At 41.8% G+C, this 15125-nt stretch overlaps 2 long non-coding RNA genes across 3 annotated transcripts in view; one reads left to right on the top strand and one right to left on the bottom strand.

Moving 5' to 3' along the window:
* LOC308612068 overlaps positions 1–12446 on the bottom strand; it is a 31187-nt gene extending 18741 nt beyond the window's left edge. For both annotated transcript variants that reach the window (XR_014015064.1, XR_014015065.1), the window contains exon 1: positions 11312–12446. This is a non-coding gene — a long non-coding RNA (uncharacterized lncRNA). The remainder of the gene's footprint in view (positions 1–11311) is intronic.
* The window catches only part of LOC308612071, a 440886-nt gene that overhangs the window by 330840 nt on the left and 94921 nt on the right, over positions 1–15125 (top strand). The gene's annotated exons all lie outside the window — the stretch shown is intronic.

The raw sequence follows: 15125 nt of genomic DNA on the forward strand, positions 1-15125 counted from the left end.
GAGTAGGTGGATATACACCCCTGGAAAATAATAGCTAATTTCTTCACTAAAATCAAATTGCTGAACATCTACTTTGCATATACATAGCTAGGCACTGTATTATGAGTTTCAGGTAATAAAAAGTTGTTAGTCAAAGACTCTGCTCCCTAGGGTTATTTTACAACAGCAAATCATGTTCAAACTAAAGGATAGACCAAAATAGAAAGTGCCACAGGCGTTTAGACAAGGGAGAAACACATCTGAAATGAGAAGGAAGGTGGGTATGGGGAAGGGTTCATGGAAGAGGCAGTGTATGCTGTGAGCAAGGTTTCAACGTGTAGCAGGGTGAGTGAAAAGAACAAATAAAGACATATAGTCGTGATATCATGAGGCACAAACTAGAAATAAACAGCACTTGTTCTAGGCTGGTCATGAGGTAATTTAAGGGGATTAGTGAGAAACTAGATAAAGAGATATCTCTTTATGTATTACTTATTAATAATACTTTTGAACACAAGTATTTAATTAAAAAAAGAACAATATAGGGATAGGAGACTAGGAGGTACAAACTATTATTATAAAATGAGCTATAAGGATATACTGCATAGCACAGAAAATATAGCCAATATTTTATAACTATAAATGGAGTATAACCTTTAAGAATTGTGAGTCACTATATTTTACACCTGTAACTTATATAATATTACACATCAACTATACTTCAATTAAAAATGCTATTTTAGTGAATAAAACACTAAGCAGTAAAATTTTTAAAAAAGAACTTAGAAGAGAACTTAAAAATAAAGACATAAAGAGCAGGTTGAAACAGCGCAGAAATCTGGCAATTAAGAGGCCATTGATAACTTTCAAAATAGCACTTTTTCTACCTATTCTCAGTGGAGGCAAAGCCTTATGAATCCTACTATTTCTTTTTCTGTTTTTCAAAATCTCAGGATAAGTCTACTTCAATTGTAGCTAATGGCAGTAAAGCAGCACCAGAAAATGCCTTTTGTAAAGAGAGGGCAACTTTGTGAATCCTAAGTGGGTACTCAAGTCTTAAATTACTGATAACACTGACCACCCACCAGACTAAATGTTTTTTTTTACGTGATTGGAAAGCAACAGATTGATTTCAATTCTATCTTGTCATATCTACAAAAAACTTCCTACAGTTCATTTAGCAACTAATAGAATACATCCTTCTATTTGGTATTACTCCTCCTTAACACGGGGCAATTAATTTTTCCTTTCTCTGGGAAACATTTTTAACAAAGGAAATAGAGTCATAAATTAGTTTCGGTTAGGAAATCATACAACTATTTCTACCTAGGGCTTTGAATTTAGAAACTTTCCTCAGAAATTGTTTAAATATAACGAAGTCCAAATTCAGAAATACCTTAAATTTAATTATCTTAGTTGCACTAAAATAACAAATTCTATTTTCTATCTTGTTTTCTTTCTTCCCCAGAAGGCTTCTCCAACCCTAATCCATAACTTAATGCATTCATCTCACCTATAAAATCACTGGCAGGTATGATGCCGGCTTTGGCGGCTCCAGTCGCCTAATCCTGACCCATTTCTTGCCAAAGAACTCAGTTTCTTCAGAAACCAAGTAACAGACATTTCAATTTCTAACCATCATTAGCATATTTTCATGTACTAATACTCAACATAAAAACACCTTTCAAAATTACAGAAATTTTTACTGTACTTAAGATCAATTGCACTAACCTGTATTTCATAAACCTTGGGCTACTTTCAAAAAAATGAATTATTATTTTAATATGTTTTTCACCTATTATTCAGAATAATTATTCATATAATTAAATATTTTACAATTAGGTAAGAAAGGTGGAAAATCCGATTTCGGAGGAAGATGGCGGAAGAGTAAGACGCGGAGATCACCTTCCTCCCCACAGATACATCAGAAATTCATCTACACGTGGAACAACTCCTACAGAACACCTACTGAACGCTGACAGAAGACCTCAGACCCCCAAAAGGCAAGAAACTCCCCACATACCTGGGTAGGGCAAAAGAAAAAAAGAATAAACAGAGACAATAGGATAGGGACGGGACCTGCACCAGTGGGAGGGAGCCGTGAAGGAGGGAAGGTTTCTACACACTGCAAGCCCCTTCGCGGGCGGAGACTGCAGGTGGCGGAGGGGGAAAGCTTAGGAGTAGCGGAGGAGAGCACAGCAACAGGGTTGTGGAGGGCAAAGCGGAGAGATTCCGGCACAGAGGATCGGTGCCCTCAGGCACACACCAGCCCGAGAGGCTTGTCTGCTTGGCCGCCGTGGCGGGCGGGGCTGGGAGCTGAGGCTCGGGTATCGGCTTTCAGTCGGAGCGCAGGGAGAGGACTGGGGCTGGCGAAAGGACGAGAGCCTGAAGGGGTTAGTGCACCACGGCTAGCCCAGAGGGAGTCCGGGGAAAGGGTCTGGAGCTGCCGAAGAGGCAAGAGACTTTTTTCCCTTTTGTTTCCTGGTGCACGAGGAGAGGGCATTAAGAAGGCTGCTTGGGGAAGCGCCGGAGACAGGTGCGAGCCGCGGGTAAGGCGCGGACCTCGGAGACGGGCGTGAGATGCTGGGGCTACTGCCGCCGCCGCCGCCGCCGCCGCGGCCCGCCGCCGCCGCCGCCGCCGCCGCCACCGCCGCCGGGCCTGTGTGCGAGCGCGGGTCACTGTCCGCTCTGCCTTCCGGGGGGCCTGTGCACCCCGCCACTGCCGGGGTCCCAGGATCCGGGGACGGCTTTCCCGGGAAAGCGCACGGAGCGCCACGGGCTGCTGCAACGTCACGGCGGCCTCTGCCGCCGCAGGCCCGCCCCACACTGCGCGCCCCTCCCTCCCCTCTGCCGGAGTGAGCCAGAGCCCCCGAATCAGTGGCTCCTTTAAACCCGTCCTGTCTGAGTGAAGAACGGACGCCCTCCGGCGACCTACGCGCAGAGGCGGGGCCAGGTCCAAGGCTGAGACCCGGGAGCTGTGAGAACAGAGCAGAGACAGGGAAATCTCTCTGTGCAGCCTCGGAGGCAGCGGATTAAAGCTGCACGGTCCATTTGATGTGCCCTGCGTCTGTGGAGTGCATGAATGGACAGCGAATCATCCCAAATTGAGGAAGTGGACTTTGAGGACAAGATTTAAGACTTTCCCCCCTTTTCCTCTTTTTACAACGAATTATCCCAAATTAAGGAGGTGGACTTGGAGAGCAAGATTTTTGATTTTTCCCCCTGCTCTCTTTTTGTGAATGTGTATGTGTAATCTTCTGTGTAAGATTCTCTCTGTATAGCTTAGCTTCCACCATATGTCCCAGGGTTCTATCGGGCCGTTTTTTTTTTCAATAATTACTTTTTAATTTTAATAACGCTACTATATTTCATATTTTATTCTATTTTACTTTACCTGCTCTTTTTTTCCTACCTTCCCTTCCTCCCTCCCTCCCTCGGCTCCTCCTTTCCTTCTTTCTTTTTCTTTCCTCCCTCCCACCCTTCTTCTTTCCACTTTCTTTTTCTTTCCTTCCTCCCTCTCTCCCTCCTGTCTTTCTTTCTTTCGTTCCTTCCTTCCTCCCTCCCTCCCTTCTTCCATTCACTCTTCCTTTTGCTTTCATTCCTCACTCCCTCCCTCCCTCCTTTCTTTCTTTCCATCCTTCCTGCCTCCCTCCTTTCTCTCTTTCTTCCTTCCTTCCTTCCTTTCTTCCCTTCTTCCTTTCTTTCCCTCTCTCTTTCTTTCTTCTACTAATTCTTTCTTTCTACTTTTTCTCCCTGTTATTCTGAGCCGGGTGGATGAAAGGCTCTTGGTGCTGCAGCCAGGAGTCAGTGCTGTGCCTCTGAAGTGGGAGAGCCAACTTCAGGACACGGGTCCACAAGAGACCTCCCAGCTCCACATAATATCAAGCAGCAAAAATCTCCCAGAGATCTCCATCTCAACACCAGCACCCAGCTTCAGTCAACGACGAGCAAGCTACAGTGCTGGTCACCCTATGCCAAGCAACTAGCAAGGCAGGAACACAACCCCACCCATTAAAGGAGAGGCTGCCTAAAAACATAATAAGGCCACAGGCACCCCAAAACACACCACCAGACGTGGACCTGTCCACCAGAAAGACAAGATCGAGCCTCAACCACCAGAACACAGGCATTAGTCCCCCCCACCAGGAAGCCTACACAACCTACTGAAACAACCTTAGCCACTGGGGACAGACACCAAAAACAACGGGAACTACGAATCTGCAGCCTGCAAAAAGGAGACCCCAAACACAGTAAGATAAGCAAAATGAGAAGACAGAAAAACACACAGCAGGTGAAGGAGCAAGATAAAAACCTACCAGACCTAACAAATGAAGAGGTAATAGGCAGTCTACCTGAAAAAGAATTCAGAATAATGATGGTAAAGCTGATCCAAGATTCTATTTCCAAGATCCATAATCTTGGAAATAGAATAGACAAAATGCAAGAAACAGTTAACAGGGACCTAGAAGAACTAAAGATGAATCAAGCATCGATTAAAAACACAATAAATGAAATGAAAAATACTCTAGATGGGATCAATAGCAGAATAACTGAGGCAGAAGAAAGGATAAGTGAGGTGGAAGATAAAATAGTGGAAATAACTGATGCAGAGCAAAATAAAGAAAAAAGAATGAAAAGAACAGAGGACAGTCTCAGAGACCTCTGGGACAACATTAAACGCACCAACATTCGAATTATAGGGGTTCCAGAAGAAGAAGAGAAAAAGAAAGGGACTGAGAAAAGATTTGAAGAGATTATAGTTGAAAACTTCCCTAATATGGGAAAGGAAATAGTTAATCAAGTCCAGGAGGCACAGAGAGTCCCATACAGAATAAATCCAAGGAGAAATACACCAAGACACATATTAATCAAACACATATTAGTCAAAAATTAAACACAAAGAAATCATATTAAAAGCAGCAAGGGAAAAGCAACAAATAACACACAAGGGAATCCCCATCAGGTGTACAGCTGATCTCTCAGCAGAAACTCTACAAGCCAGAAGGGAGTGGCAGGACATAATTAAAGTGATGAAGGAGAGAAACCTGCAACCAAGATTACTCTACCCAGCAAGGATCTCATTCAGATTTGATGGAGAAATTAAAACCTTTACAGACAAGCAAAAGCTGAGAGAGTTCAGCACCACCAAACCAGCTTTACAACAAATGCTAAAGGAACTTCTCTAGGCAAGAAACACAACAGAAGGAATATACCTACAATAACGAACCCAAAGCAATTTAGGAAATGGGATTAGGAACATACATATCAATAATTACCTTAAATGTAAATGGACTAAATGCTCCCACCAAAAGACACAGAGTGGCTGAATGGATACAAAAACAAGACCCATATATATGCTGTCTACAAGAGACCCACTTCAGACCTAGAGACACTTACAGATTGAAAGTAAGGGGATGGAAAAAGATATTCCATGCAAATGGAAATCAAAAGAAAGCTGGAGTAGCAATTCTTATATCAGACAAAATAGACTTTAAAATAAAGACTATTAGAAGAGACAAAGAAGGACACTACATAACGATAAAGGGATCGATCCAAGAAGAAGATATAACAATTGTAAATATTTATGCACCCAACATAGGAGCACCTCAATACATAAGGCAAATACTAACAGCCATAAAAGGGGAAATCGACAGTAACACAATCATAGTAGGGGACTTTAACACCCCACTTTCACCAATGGACAGATCATCCAAAATGAAAATAAATAAGGAAACACAAGCTTGAAATGATACATTAAACAAGATGGACTTAGTTGATATTTATAGGACATTCCATCCAAAAACAACAGAATACACATTTTTCTCAAGTGCTCATGGAACATTCTCCAGGATAGATCATATCTTGGGTCACAAATCAAGCCTCGGTAAATTTAAGAAAATTGAAATTGTATCAAGTATCTTTTCAGACCACAATGCTATGAGACTAGACATCAATTACAGGAAAAGATCTGTAAAAAATACAAACACATGGAGGCTAAACAATACACTACTCAATAACGAAGTGATCACTGAAGAAATCAAAGAGGAAATAAAAAACTACCTAGAAACAAATGACAATGGAGACACGACGACCCAAAACCAGTGGGACGCAGCAAAAGCAGTTCTAAGGGGGAAGTTTATAGCAATACAATCCCACCTTAAGAAACAGGAAACATTTCGAGTAAACAACCTGACCCTGCACCTAAAGCAATTAGAGAAAGAAGAACAAAAAACCCCCAAAGTTAGCAGAAGGAAAGAAATCATAAAGATCAGATCAGAAATAAATGAAAAAGAAATGAAGGAAACGATAGCAAAGATCAACCAAACTAAAAGCTGGTTCTTTGAGAAGATAAACAAAATTGACAAACCATTAGCCAGACTCATCAAGAAAAGAAGGGAGAAGACTCAAATCAATAGAATTAGAAATGAAGAAGGAGAAGTAACAACTGACACTGCAGAAATACAAAAGATCATGAGAGATTACTACAAGCAACTCTATGCCAATAAAATGGACAACCTGGAAGAAATGGACAAATTCTTAGAAATGCACAACCTGCCAAGACTGACTCAGGAAGAAATAGAAAATATGAATAGACCAATCACAAGCACCTAAATTGAAACTGTGATTAAAAATCTTCCATCAAACAAAAGCCCAGGACCAGATGGCTTCACAGGCGAATTCTATCAAACATTTAGAGAAGAGCTAACACCCATCCTTCTCAAACTCTTCCAAACAATATCAGAGGAAGGAACACTCCCAAACTCATTCTACGAGGCCACCATCACCTTGATACCAAAACCAGGCAAGGATGTCACAAAGAAAGAAAACTACAGGCCAATATCACTGATGAACATAGATGCAAAAATCCTCAACACAATACTAGCAAACAGAATCCAACAGCACATCAAAATGATCATACACCATGATCAAGTGGGGTTTATTCCAGGAATGCAAGGATTCTTCAATATATGCAAATCAATCAATGTGATACACCATATTAACAAGTTGAAGGAGAAAAACCATATGATCATCTCAATAGATGCAGAGAAAGCTTTCGACAAAATTCAACACCCATTTATGATAAAAACCCTGCAGAAAGTAGGCATAGAGGGAACTTTCCTCAACATAATAAAGGCCATATATGACAAACCCACAGCCAACATTGTCCTCAATGGTGAAAAACTGAAACCATTTCCACTAAGATCAGGAACAAGACCAGGCTGCCCACTCTCACCACTCTTATTCAACTTAGTTTTGGAAGTTTTAGCCACAGCAATCAGAGAAGAAAAGGAATTAAAAGGAATCCAAATTGGAAAAGAAGAAGTAAAGCTGTCACTGTTTGCAGATGACATGATACTATACATAGAGAATCCTAAAGATGCTACCGAAAAACTACTAGAGCTAATCAATGAATTTGGTAAAGTAGCAGGATACAAAATTAATGTACAGAAATCTCTGGCATTCCTGTACACTAATGATGAAAAATCTGAAAATGAAATCAAGAAAACACTCCCATTTACCACTGCAACAAAAAGAATAAAATATCTAGGAATAAACCTACCTAAGGAGACAAAAGACCTGTATGCAGAAAATTATAAGACACTGATGAAAGAAATTAAAGATGATACAAATAGATGGAGAGATATACCATGCTCCTGGATTGGAAGAATCAATATTGTGAAAATGACTCTACTACCCAAAGCAATCTACAGATTCAATGCAATCCCTATCAAACTCCCACTGGCATTTTTCACAGAACTAGAACAAAAAATTTCACAATTTGTTTGGAAAAACAAAAGACCCCGAATAGCCAAAGCAATCTTGAGAACGAAAAACGGAGCTGGAGGAATCAGGCTCCCTGACTTCAGACTATACTACAAAGCTACAGTAATCAAGACAGTGTGGTACTGGCATAAAAACAGAAAGATAGATCAGTGGATCAGGATAGAAAGCCCAGAGATAAACCCACGCACATATGGCCAACTTATCTTTGATAAAGGAGTCAGGAATGTACAGTGGAGAAAGGACAGCCTCTTCAATAAGTGGTGCTGGGAAAACTGGACAGGGACATGTAAAAGTTTGAGATTAGATCATTCCCTAACACCATACACAAAAATAAGCTCAAAATGGATTAAAGACTTAAATGTAAGGCCAGAAACTATCAAACTCTTAGAGGAAAACATAGGTAGAACACTCTATGACATCAATCACAGCAAGATCCTTTTGGACCCACCTCCTAGAGAAATGGAAATAAAAACAAAGATAAACAAATGGGACCTAATGGAACTTCAAAGCTTTTGCACAGCAAAGGAAACCATAAACAAGACCAAAAGACAACCCTCAGAATGGGAGAAAATATTTGCAAATGAAGCAACTGACAAAGGATTAATCTCCGAAATTTATAAAGAGCTCATGCAGCTCAATAGCAAAAAAACAAACAACCCAATCCAAAAATGGGCAGAAGACTTAAATAGGCTTTTCTCCAAAGAAGATATACAGACTGCCAACAAACACATGAAAGAATGCTCAAGATCATTAATCATTAGAGAAATGCAAATCAAAACTACAGTGAGATATCATCTCACACCAGTCAGAATGGCCATCATCAAGAAATCTAGAAACAATAAATGCTGGAGAGGGTGTGGAGAAAAGGGAACACTCTTGCACTGCTGGTGGGAATGTGAATTGGTACAGCCACTATGGAGAACAGTACGGAGGTTCCTTAAAAAACTAAAAATAGAAGTACCATATGAGCCAGCAATCCCACTACTAGGCATATACCCTGAGAAAACCATAATTCAAAAAGAGACATGTACCAAAATGTTCATTGCAGCTCTATTCACAATAGCCCGGAGCTGGAAACAACCTAAGTGTCCATCATCGGATGAATGGATAAAGAAGATGTGGCACATATATACAATGGAATATTACTCAGCCATAAAAAGAAACGAAACTGAGCTATTTGTAATGAGGTGGATAGACCTAGAGTCTGTCATACAGAGTGAAGTAAGTCAGAAAGAGAAAGACAAATACCGTATGCTAACACATATATACAGAATTAAAAAAAAAATGTCATGAAGAACCTAGGGGTAAAACGGGAATAAAGACACAGACCTACTTGAGAATGGACTTGAGGATATGGGGAGGGGGAAGGCTAAGCTGTGACAAAGCGAAAGAGAGGCATGGACATATGTACACTACCAAACGTAAGGTAGATAGATAGAGGGAAGCAGCCGCAGAGCACAGGGATATCAGCTCGGTGCTTTGTGACCGCCTGGAGGGGTGGGAAGGGGAGGGTGGGAGGGAGGGAGATGCATGAGGGAAGGGATGTGGGAACAGATGTATATGTATGACTGATTCACTTTGTTATAAAGCAGAAACTAATAAAAATAAATAAATAAATAAATACATTGGGGGAAGAAAAAAAGAAAGGTGGAAAATAGTTTTGCTATTCTTGTTCTTTGTTCTCTCTTCTAGTTGGTGTGCCTGAGTCAAAATTTTAGAATATTGAAAATTTAATATTTCAAACCCAAACCACATTTAAAGATAATAATAACAACCAGCCAAAACAATATCGGTCCAGAGGTTTGCATGGTCCGGGGAACAGTTCTCTGAGTGGGCCACTTGGAGTGGGATTTGCCCACCCCCCTCCACTCCTTCTGCCTCATATACTGAAGATAGAGACAAAGAAACCAACTCAAATCTTTCCAAAGTGTATTTATAAATAGAGAATTTGTAATCAGAAAAACAATAACAATATATAATAGAAGTAACATGATTTTTCAGAACCAGTATCTTGTTCTAAAGCAATATATAAAAAAGAAGGTTAGCTATAAACCCTGGACCTCTTTTTCATTGATCTCCTATTTTAATTTGTTAAAATAAAATCCATGGCCTTTTGAGTCAAACTGTCTCTTTAATTTCAGATTTAAAGATAACAAATCTCTTTTTAAATGGAATATTGGCACACAGACACCACACAGTCTGGCTTATTGCAACTGTTCTCTGTTGGTGAAGTGGCACATTTGTAATCCCCACCATAGCAATCTTCACTATTTCACAGAACATCATTCAATTGTACATCCCTAGGTGGCAACAAGAATGGGCACTTGAGCTCAGCAGCAAAGCGTTTGTGGGGAAATCCTAGGTCAGAACCCCTAAAAGGGGAGACTAACTTGAGGATGCCCAAATAACCTGAGGTTTACCTTGGCCACCTCCCCTGGCTTTCTGACTGCCTGTGGGAAAAGCCTCTCTGGAAACTCTTTTGAGGTTATTGGGGGAATCCTAGGACAAACACACTGCTTGCTTTTGCAGGAGGACTTGCCCCATACCCTACCCAGCTAGGTGTCTCACAACCTAGCTGGACTAAAAAAGCTTCAAGAAAAACGGGACAGACTGACATTTGCATTTCTACTTCCACCTATTCTTATGCACGTGGAGCAAAATATGTAGGTATAGCCCTCTTTCTCACACCCCAACAGATCCTGCTGTCCTCGAAACCCATCTGGTAGCTGCAGTGACTACAATGAAGGGAGTTATCGGAAACCATGTTGGTACTGAGTTTAAAGGATTTTTCATGCCATGCATTTTGGGGAAGGACACAGATAATAGTCCAAACATGGTATAAGGCAATGCCCTTTCTGGGTCCTTGAAAAATCAGTCACGGAACAGAGGTGGTGGACAGGAGCTGACAAGAGCTGGCTTGTTAATGAGCACAGCATCCCCGGGGTGGGGGGTGGGGGAATCCATGAAATGATTGACAAGAGAAGATGGTAAATGAAGGGAGAAGTGGGGACAAGTGCTGCTCAACCCAAGCTGAACTCCAGGAGGTAAGTTTCTCCTCTAATTGGAGATTCTTTCTAAAGGTTCAGTATTGAAGTGGGTGTTTGACGTTGAAATGTGCAGACCCATTCTAATAACTGGAAGGGGAGAAGACTGAGGAAGGCAAAAGAAGAGGGAAGATTTCCGATTACTTCTCCAGGCTGCTGACAAGAACCTGCTGCTCGCAAACCAAAAATAACCAAGCGAAGGTTGAAGGTAGCAACGTAAAAGTGCAACTCAAATTATTTTACATTCTGAATCCTCTTCAATATCTAAGCGAGTGTGGCACAGCAATGGTTGATTGTCTTAAGATTACAGAGGCTGACCGCCTTCTTTGTTTGCCCACTAACACCGCTCCTCCAATAATCTCAAGCACTTGGCTGATTAATAATTCAATTCCAGTTGCTGCTCCTTTTCCCATTGCAGAAGGCGGCAGGGATATTCCCCTTCTTCCCTCTGTATTACAAACCCCATTAGTGTGGCCGAGGCTAATAATAGCCGGGCTGCTTACCTTCTCCGGAGGGATCGAATCAGCGCATGTCCCCGCGCCGGCTGCCCCGGGGCCGCAGTGCCGCCGCGCCGGGTCTGTGCTTGGTCAGTTCGGCCGGCCCCCACCCCACCTGCCAGCTGCAGCAGCTGCTCCCGCCGCTCCCGCCGCCGAGCTCCGGCCGCAGGAAGTCATCCCCCGCGCCGGGCCGGATCGCCACATTCCGCGCCAGCCGCGGGGGGAGAGGGGCCTCTTCCTGCTGCGGGGACCGGCTCCTGGAAACTGCGCTCAAAGATCGCTACCCTTCCCGGTTGTAGGGTTATTTTCTAGGAATGCTTTTACAGAAGAAGCGTCGCCGGCTGGTGGACCGAGAGAGAAGAGCCAGAGTGACTTTCTCTGCAGAGCGCCTTACCTCTGAGCGCTCCCCTGTCACTCCCGCGGCATGCACAGCTCCATTCCGCTGTGTGGGTTTTCCACCCTCTTCATCTTCCTTATCTGTATTGTTCATTTCGCTGAATTTGAGAGTGGGATTAGCTTTGAAGATATCATTCAAACACTCCGAAAATATTTTAAATTGGCGACTAGTTTTTCCAAGCCCCTGTAGCAAGCTCCACTTTCCCTCAACACACACACACACACACATACACACACACACACACAGTTACTCGCACGTACACACCCAGCCAAACCACTCACAATTAGGAAAGCTGGGACCTCTCGCCCTCTTGCCTACGTAATGGAACAGGAAACTCCCAAAGGAGTGGGGAAGTAGGACCGGCTAGCGAAAGCACTCGAGGAAAGAGAGAGGGGTCGCCCCAAGATTTTGTTGCTGTTCAGTAGTGTCCTTAGTGGACAGATGTTCCCCCTCTAACCCCCTGGCCCCGCCCCAAGTGGAATGGCTGGTCTGGTGACCGCTGTAACATTTGGAAACAAAGAAGCTGAAGCCACATTAACAGGTGGCTGCATCTCTTTCTTTCCCGAAGGATTTATCAGAATTGGCTTTAGGAATAATATTAGCATATACGTATATAATAAACCCTTTCCTTCTCTCTTTAAATTGGCACCAGCTATTAACAGGTTTCTCTCTCTCTCTCATTTTCCTCCCTCCCTCCTTCCCTTCCTCCCTCTCCTAAGCTGACCAGATCATCAGTTTCCGGACTTAAGGGGGAAAAAAAGGCCAAGGATGTGCTCTCTTTACAGCTGAACCAGGGCTTATTTTCCCGGTGTTCAGCCATTCCCAAGTAGAGAGGCTTTTTGACCCTAGGGTTCTCTGTGAGTGAACTTCTCACATTCAGCTTGCTTTTGGAATTGCCCATCACTAGGTCCAGGCCAGTTTTATCCTTGGATTTGTCCAGCAACCTAAACAGTATAATTGCACAAGGCCAAGGCAGTACTTTTAATCTAGGAAGAGTTCCCAACTCTCTGTTTAGCAGTTCCAAAATTAGGAGGTAGTGTAGCAAACAGTTTCAACAAGGCTCAGTAAGAATTCTTGACCCTAGAATGCGGGCTTTTAAAAAGCTGGAACAACCTAATTCATCTCTCTGAGTTTCACTTTCATAAAATTAGACCTCACCAAAGAGCAGGGGATTCTTAATATGTATCAAAGTGTATGTGGAATCTGGATGGGAATATTACATCTTTAATTTCACTAACCTCTAGCTGCAATTTAGTATTTAGCATGTCCTTTAAATCTAAATGCAGACAACAAACCACAATAATATTAGGAGTACCTGTGACTATATCCCCAGCAGATACCACAGACAATTTCCTAAGGCAGTTTTTATAGATATCTCAAAGTATCACTACTCTGATGTTACAATCAAATCATCATTACCTTTTTTTGTTTTATCTAATAGACTATATCTATTTTAGAATGGTTTTAGATATACAGAAAAATTAAGGGGATAATACAGAGTTCTTATATATCTCATTCCCAATTTCCTCGATTATTGACACCGTACACCAGTGTGGTACCTTTTTTACAATTAATGAGCCAATATTAATACAATAATATTAACCAGAGTCTGTACTTTATTCAGATTTCCTTGGCTTTTGCCTAGTGTCCTTAATTCCATTTCAGGCTTCCATCCAGGACACCACATTACATTTAGTTATCAAGCCCCCTTAGGCTCCTCTGGGCTGTGGTAGTTTCTCAGGCTTTTCTTGTTTTTGATAACCTTGACAGTTTCTTTTTTAAATGTATTTATTTAATTTATTTATTTTTGGCTGTGTTGGGTGTTTGTTGCTACGCGCGGGCTTTCTCTAGTTGCGGAGAGCGGGGGTTACTCTTCGTTGCAGCGCGCCGGCCTCTCATTGCAGTGGCCTCTCTCATTGTGGAGCACGGGCTGTAGGCGCGTGGGCCTCCGTAGTTGCAGCATATGGACTCAGTATTTGTGGTTCACGGGCTTAGTTGCTCCCTGGCATGTGGGATCTTCCCAGGCCAGGGCTCGAACCCGTGTCCCCTGCATTGGCAGGCGGACTCTCAACCACTGCGCCACCAGGGAAGCCCCAACCTTGACGGTTTTGAGGAGCAGTGATCAAGTGTTTTGTAGCATACCTCACTAATGTAAACTGTCCAATGCTTTTCTCACGGTAAGACTGGGATTATGGTTTATTGGGAGGACAACCAGATAAAGTGCCTTTTTAATAACATCTTATCAAGGGTACATGCTATCAATGTGATTTGCCTGTTGATGTTGACCTTGATAACCTGGCTGAGGTCGTGTCTCAGATTTCTCCACTGTAAAGTTACTCCTCCACCCCTTCCACACTACACTTGTTGGAAGGAAGTCACTATGTGAAGCACAAACCCAAAAAGTGGAGAGTTATGATCCACCTCCTTGAGGACAGAGTATGTACATAAAGTATTTGGAATTCTTCCACACAGATTTGTCTATTTTCCCCTAAACATTAATTTATTCAATTATTGATATTTATTTATATCAGTATAGACTCATGGATATCTATTTTATCCTTTGGGTTATAATCCAATACTACTTTATTTTGTTGTTTGAATTGTTCCAGCTTTGGCCATTGGGAGCTTTTGCTTTTGGCACCTGTGCTCCTTTGACATACTCCCTTTGGGGAGTGTGAGTTTGAGTGTGTGTGTGTATCTGTGTGTATCTGTGTTTAGCATGCATGTTTGTGTGTGTGTTTAATACTTCCTGACTTTCTGGTACCACAAGATGCTCCAGGCTCATTTTGTGTATTTCCTGCCCCAGTCCTAGAATCAGTCATTTCTCTGAGGAGCCCTGATTCCTTTTATTGGAGAGTAGTAATAGAAACCAAGATCTGGGCTCTAGATGTGCTGTTGCTAATGGGCTATTATTTGATTAGGCTCTCTTAACTGAGAGAACAAAGAAATATATATGTATACTAACCCATGTATATACACATATCAGTAAATACTTCTATATATAACTATCTATATCTATATTGAGCTGAGTGTATACTGATGTCTGCAACTATAATGCATTAACGCTGAGATTAGTTTAGCCTTCTCCTCTTGTTTATCTGTAAATTCATACTTCAATATTGAGAAATGTGGCTACCACCATCCACCATCTATTTATTTAATTGTTCCAATTTCAGTACACATGTATCAGAGTTGTGAACCCATCTCCCCAACATCACTATTTTTAAGTATAGTAGTTAATAGAGTCTCTGTTATATCTTGTTATTTGATGAGTTTAAATACCCATTCGTTTCTATATCACAAATTTGGTTTTTAAAATATTCTAATGACTACATTTAAAACATAGTAACTAGTTTCTTTTGAGATTCTATGTATTATATTTTATGAATTTAAAAGTGTTATTTTAAGACTATTTAAATGGGC

The sequence above is a fragment of the Mesoplodon bidens genome (genome assembly GCF_964165515.1).
Source record: "Mesoplodon bidens genome assembly, chromosome: 2".
NCBI classification, from domain to species: domain Eukaryota; kingdom Metazoa; phylum Chordata; class Mammalia; order Artiodactyla; family Ziphiidae; genus Mesoplodon; species Mesoplodon bidens.